A 6,880-nucleotide genomic window follows, 5' to 3' on the forward strand; every position below is an offset into this window, starting at 1 on the left:
AAAATTACCATGTAACAAAAAACAAGGAAGTTTATAACTGAAGTTGACAATTACAAGTTTAATGAAATGCTACAAATGCACGATACACAAAGTCTCCAAATTCAAGAAACACGAAGATGAAATGAATACTAGAGGCACAACAAATGGGTTGAAAGAAAAAAAATCTACAAGTAGAAAGAAATATTTAAAGAAGTTCAATATGAGTTGGATGCATTTGTATGCATACAAAGTTTATAAATAAAATCCTTTTTTTTCAACGATAAGTACCTGTTACGAGAAAACTTCTCAGACCTATCAATTTGATGCCCCGCAAACGAACGGAAACATGTAAATCGCAGCTTAAGAAATCGAATTCCTCCACCTTCTTGGTGCCTTCCTGGCCTGTGGTGCATTACTCTGACTCCCAACATCATTATTATTCTCCATATTACTCATCTTCGTCATCTTGCTCAGCTTCTTCCAACCACTCGACCATGCAGATTGCTGCTTCGGTTTGCTAACCTTATCAAACTGTCGTTGCAGATTCTCCATCTCATGTTGTAGTTCCAAATACTTGGTTTTCACTGTCTCTAACTCAAACTTTAGAGTGTTGATGTCCTTTTTGGCTGCAGCCCATCCTTCCTGAAACGACTGTGGTGTTCCTTCTAGCAATGTTTTCCTGTTTTGAACCATCGGTTGGTAGCGGGAATCACCGGTTTCTTTAAGTGTGCTGCTTGCAAGTGCACTGCTGATCTTGACTTGCTCCGAGAAGAGAACCTGCACCACGACTCTCAGTGGAAGCCTCTCGTTTTGTGCAGCGTGCATGCACGCATCCATTGAAAGCTTCTGACAGTCCATGACCCGGCATAGTCGTTTTCGTTCATGTTCTGAAAGAGTCGGGTGCGCCTGTCACACAAACTCCAGTATTAATATTGTGCAAACTGCCTTCATTTTTAATTAGCATGATGCAACTTGAAATTTAATTTCAAAATTTGTAGGTGGTTAGAGACTGTTGTGGAATTTGTTATTGGATAAATATTGGTTTGGCTAAAAGGGCCAATTATCTATACATAATTAGAAACCTATTGCTACAGTAGCAGGGATATTTTTGTACATTAATAATAATAAATAGTAAAAATAATACCAACCAAAGCAAAACCATACACGACAAGAATCAGAGGCACAAGACTTGTTAAAATTATAACAAACTAGGCGCGTTACGCTGGGACAGATTGGTAAAATTCGGGTGGTGGTAAATCCAAACTTTGAGGTGTTAAATCGACGTGAATTCAATCGGTTTCAGTTATGCGCGTTATTGAATCGAAACTAAAACCAAAAATAAAACAATAAACTATAAAAGTTAAGGTGGACCAATGGGGTGCGCGCCAGTTGGTAAACTCGAGCGTTGGTAAAACCCGACCATTGCTGATCCCTGGCGATGAGGCACTGAGTTTATTACGGCATTACGGCACCAAAACTAAAACAAAATGCGATGGCCGGTGAGTGTATGCGAATTCGATCAGCTTCCGTCACATTCGCTACGGTACTTACGGAACCAAAACTCTTATATATATTAGCATATTAAAACCAACAACACAAATAAAATAACAAAAAAAAAAAAAAGGAAAAGTGTTCAAAGAATGGATGCCTCCACGTAACAAAAGATTCTCTAAGATGTTTTATTGCGTGTGTATCGAACCTGTGCAGCCTTTGTTTTCCCTACTTTCCTAAGGACTCACAAAATTGTCATTAACCAACACACCATAATTGATTAAATATCAAATTGATATATATATGAACAAAACAAAACTAATAAATTATTAAAAAAGGTTTTTTATGAAACCAAACTTCTTAATTAAAAAATATATATATATATATATATATATATATATATATATATATATATATATAATAGCATGAAACAATTTACAAGTACATTTTAGTAGTTATGACCTTTCGAGAAAGAAAATCAAGGAATCAGAATTTATTTTATAATTTAGTATTTGAATCAGAATTGTTGTTTAATAAATGTGAAGGAAAAGTAAAATAAATGGGAAATTCTAAAATGTTCATTTTATATTTATTTAAAGTCTCTATTTGATTGGTCAAATCCCAAGAATGTACACCAAAAAACAATCTATCAATTTGGATTCTAATAATCACCCGATTGGATTAATCCAACCAAAAAATGCCAAGAGCCAAAAAATCAGCGGACTGGATTTTTCAAAAATCTATTCAAACTGACTATATTATTTCACAATTTTGTTTTGAATATTATATTAATATATTTAATTTTACTTCTATTTGGATATTTTTTAACTTTTAAATTATATAATTTTATAAAATTCTAAAGGTACCATTCTGACATGCTTATTTTTATCTAAATGCGAACATAAGCATTGCCCATAACCGAGATATTTCAATTTGCATTTTATCCGGATCGGGTTTGAGCAAATTTATGTCAACGCATAGATGAAAATAAACATGTCGGAACGATATCTTCGGAATTTTAGAAAATTATATATTTTAAAAGTTTTAAAAGAAAAACCTAATAAAAGTAAAATTAATTTCATTAATATAATATTCAAAATAAATTTTTGAAAACTCTAGTCGGTTCAGTTGGATTTTTGAATTATTGGCACTTGAAATTTTTTAGTTGGATTAAAATATAGTTGAGCGAGATTAAAATTCGGGCTAATAGACTGTTTTTTTTTATTAATATTCTAATGAGTTGACTAGTCAAATAGAACAAATATAACTTTAACAAAGTATGATGGATATTTTTAGAATTTTCCTAGAGTAACTAAAGTCTCTTTCTTTTTTTTAGTGGCAATTTATTATACTTGTTGCTGCACTCCCTAAATTGAAGAGTCTCGTTGATCCATTCTGAGTAGAATACGTTGTCTTAACCGAGCACCGGTACTAACATTCCTGGTTAGAGAATTTGAAAGTACATTTTAAGGCATTTCGAGCATTCTCATCCTACTTCTTATCTCCAAACCAAAAATTACACTAAAACTCACTTTATTTTTTCTCTCTCTAGTTCAATTAAATAATACTTTTTATACCATTTATCATTACATTTTCTCTTTACTTCACTCACAACCACTTTCAAAATATATTAAAAAATTATAGGAGATGAACAGTAACTTTTCAAATATATAGAAAAATCACTACTTTTTCTAAAATATAAAAACTCTTCACTCACAATACCCTGAATCACTCTCTAAATTATAAAAACACCTCTCAAATAACATGAGGGGTTGGATGAGAATGCTCTAAGTTGTACAAATAGGAAGTTCGGTTACCTATTTGGCTTCATAAACTGCCTATAAATACTTACCTCTTCTCTAAACCATACAAAAAAACATAATGCAAAAGCTTAAGAAATACCTTGAGATATGAATCAATAGCGCGATAGAGGCCATCGTCACAGCTCCGTGCTGATTCGGGCAAAGCCTCGGCAAGTACCTGAAACTTGGTCAGAGAAAGGTGTTTATCCCTGGAGACCTCGGTTAAGTAACTGTCAACGAGGCGTGCAACTCTTATTTTAGCATTCGAGTTATTACTCGTATGCTTTTCGGATATTGAGTGACGACCCGGGCTTTCAGTTTCCGTTTGTTCTTGAATCAGAAAATCCAACGCGGGCGCCCCTTTCAACAAGTTAGCCATCCGCAACAACCGGAGAAGAAAGCTACACGAAACACTGTCTTTTTGTGGCGGGATTATGCTAATAAGGCTTTCGATGATCATTCGCTGATCTCTAATCTGGGTGCCCGAAGAAGGGTCGTCTCTGTTACCCGCTACAATCATGTGCAGCCCGCCTTTCCAGTGGACACCCGTGGCACTGCCTTCTTCGCCTCCCTCTTTAATCAACCCCGGAAGCGATTTCATCGCGTAGTGCATTATCGCAGCTCCCACGAGCTCATACCGCATTCCTTTTACTTTAATCGCGGTGATCACACGCACAAAGTGATCGATCCTAAGAATAGATGCATCTTCATACCACCAGTCGGGTGGGACAGGGGTTCGACTCGGGCTCGAGTCCTTCATATCGTTCCAACTCGGGCTAGAAACATTAATCGGTTTACCTGTGTACTGCCACCGGATACCTTTCGGGTTTGCGCACGCTTTCCACGCGATAGATTCACTACATCTCCTAACAATTTGGAGATTCTCCGCCCATGGCGACAACTTTTCGCAACTTTTGAGTACGAGAATCGAATCTCGCCATGACGACAACACCACATAACTTAAAAAGGCTTCAGTTTTGAATATTAGATTCCCTTCTTCCAAATCCTCGGTCATTTCTAGATACTAGGCTGCGCATCGAAGGCCGGAGATGTTGGTTGCGGTTAGATCCACTGCGATCCCGTAACAGAATTTGGCGGCTAGCTCGAACGCGTCTGCACCACCGGGTATGTCGTCCATGGCTACCCTGCTCAAATCTAGCTCTCGCGAATCGTATATTAGTCTGTTCATTTTCTTGAAAGTAGGGGATACTGTAAAATCCAAATATCACACGAAATAACAAAAATAAATGAATTAATCAATAATTAAAAAAAAAGATGTTTGAATAAAGTGATAGTTAATAATTTACTACCTTGTGCAAATGGAAACTAACGTCACCAATCTGGACCAAGAAATCACTTGGAATATCCAGTTGCAACAAACCTGTTTTCATTAACAAAATCAATCTTGTTATTTGATCAATCTTTTTGAACTATTAATCTTTTCTTCTCTCTTAATTTGATGAGTAAATTTACGTACCAAGATTTGCCTCGTTGTTCGAAGCGATCAGTCTGGACGCCATGTTTGGTTGAAGAAAGAACTCCATTATCGTAATCTCTTCCAGCTACAGATTCAGACTCTGAATCCCACATGATGATGATGATAATTTGTGGTGAAAAGTGAAAGATGTCACATGGGTTTTGTTTGGATTAATTGAGAGAGAATGTGGGCTTGATATGCAATTTCATGGAATGTGTACAGGCTGTGAGGTAATGGGCACAAACATGTTAAGCGTCTATGATAGGAAAAAGAAACAGATGTGGAGGCCTTTATGTTTCAAGGATATGCAGACTTATATGGTGCAATCTCACTATCTTATAGTCCTCTTAAAGATTGCCGCACGTGCTTTGTGTAAGTGGTCACTCCAGTATTCAAATAACATAAGATTTTATGGTATTAATACCTTCTGGTTATTCATAAAAATGACTTTTCATAATTTCTTTAAACCTATAACTTATAAGGTTAAGGTTGTATGTAGTGGAAGTAACCAATGGGCCAACCAGTGCAGGTCAAAGCATCACAATATCATATGCACAAATTAAGGTCATTTTTAGAGAAACAAACTGGATTTTTAAACCTCGAATTGTGTTAGTAATCGTGAAGCAGGAAACGAAAACTTTGACGTCTATGGGTACGGTGAAAACTAGGAAAACAAATGTTTGTTTGTTGACGTCTATGTTGATGGAAAACAATAATTATTCTTAAACTCAACAAACTATTTTTATTTAACTTCAAAACTTAACTTCTTAACTACTTCAATTGAAATAAGTAAACCTTATATAGGTTAAATAAAAATTAACCAACTAGAACTAGAACTAAAACCTAACTTCTTAACTACTTCAATGTGGTGTAGTGATAGGGAGCTTGATTTCTTAACGAAGACTCAAGTTTAATTCCCACTTACAACACTTTGAAGGTACGGGTAGCATAATTATTAAATAAACATTAAAATAAAAGATAGACTTGATCTCCTCCTTATTCTCCACTTGAGATTGATCGTGTATCTTTAAACGAATCAGGATTATATTTATCATTCACTCCCTTAATCTTGTTTCATTCCATTTAGGTCCTTCATCCCGGACAATTCTCTTAACTCTTCAAACATTATTTTTGGTGATGCTTTTGTAAGAATCGATATCGTCGATATCGTCGATATATCACCGATATATCACTGATATATCGATTATCGGTCCCTTAATGAAATATCAGTCAAAATATCGGTACCGATAATATCAGTGATATTGACCGATATTAGATTGATATTTGACCGATATATCACCGATATTCCCGATATGAGAGTTTAAGTCTTAATTATCAACTTTTAGTGCTCAATGTTATTGTTTAAAGTCTTAATCAATTCTTACTTCCTACAATTGTTAATATTTTGCAAGTTGCAAAAGGTTAATTTGTTATTGTAGGAAACTATACTGAATTATTAGTGTTAAATTGCAATATATATGAATTTTACATGATATTAAAATTACCGATATCCCAACGATATCTCACTGTGATAACCGATATCTCAGATATCGGTCCTTGACCGATATCAAATATTTTTCCGCATTAACTGCTTAGGTAATAATATCCGCATTTTGTTTTTTTTCACCGGCCCGACTTGAATTTCGCCATGTTCAGTATATTCATGAATGAAATGAAATCTAATGTTATTAGACTTACTTCTCCTATGAAACACGAGATTCTTCATCTAATCAATGGCAGGTCTATTATCCATGTATAAAGTTCATGCCCGGTCAACCTGCTTAACAACTCCCTTAACCATATAGCTTGATAGGTCATGGTTGATCTTGTCATTTACTCAGATTCACACAGTGACAAGGCTATGGTTTTTTGTTTTTATGAGAGCCACAAGATCAATGCATCAACATAGAAAAACGTCGTCCTGGTGGTACCTCGACTATACGTTTGATCCATACCATATCTACTGTCACAGTAACCAACCAACTCTCTACTATCGCATCCATGTGTTAAACCATATCCACTCATGCCTTATAAGTAAGGTGATATGTTCTTCAAAATCTGCATATGGGATTGTTTCAGTTCCTGCATGAGCCTACTAACAACTCCAGCTATATAACTTAAATCAAGCCTC

At 35.3% G+C, this 6,880-nt stretch overlaps 1 pseudogene across 1 annotated transcript; it reads right to left on the minus strand.

The window, feature by feature from the left end:
* Window positions 1-251: 251 nt before the first annotated feature.
* Window positions 252-4,864, minus strand: LOC143628498 (root phototropism protein 3-like; annotated as a pseudogene). The gene is made up of 4 exons (XR_013152757.1): window positions 4,740-4,864; window positions 4,583-4,642; window positions 3,373-4,481; window positions 252-885 (listed from the first exon to the last, which is right to left on the minus strand). The product of XR_013152757.1 is annotated as a root phototropism protein 3-like (transcript).
* Between the last annotated feature and the right edge of the window lie 2,016 nt (window positions 4,865-6,880).

Source organism: Bidens hawaiensis, unplaced genomic scaffold (genome assembly GCF_021521415.1).
Source record: "Bidens hawaiensis isolate Kalapana, Puna unplaced genomic scaffold, B.hawaiensis_p1.1 tig00005013_1, whole genome shotgun sequence".
Lineage (NCBI taxonomy): Eukaryota > Viridiplantae > Streptophyta > Magnoliopsida > Asterales > Asteraceae > Bidens > Bidens hawaiensis.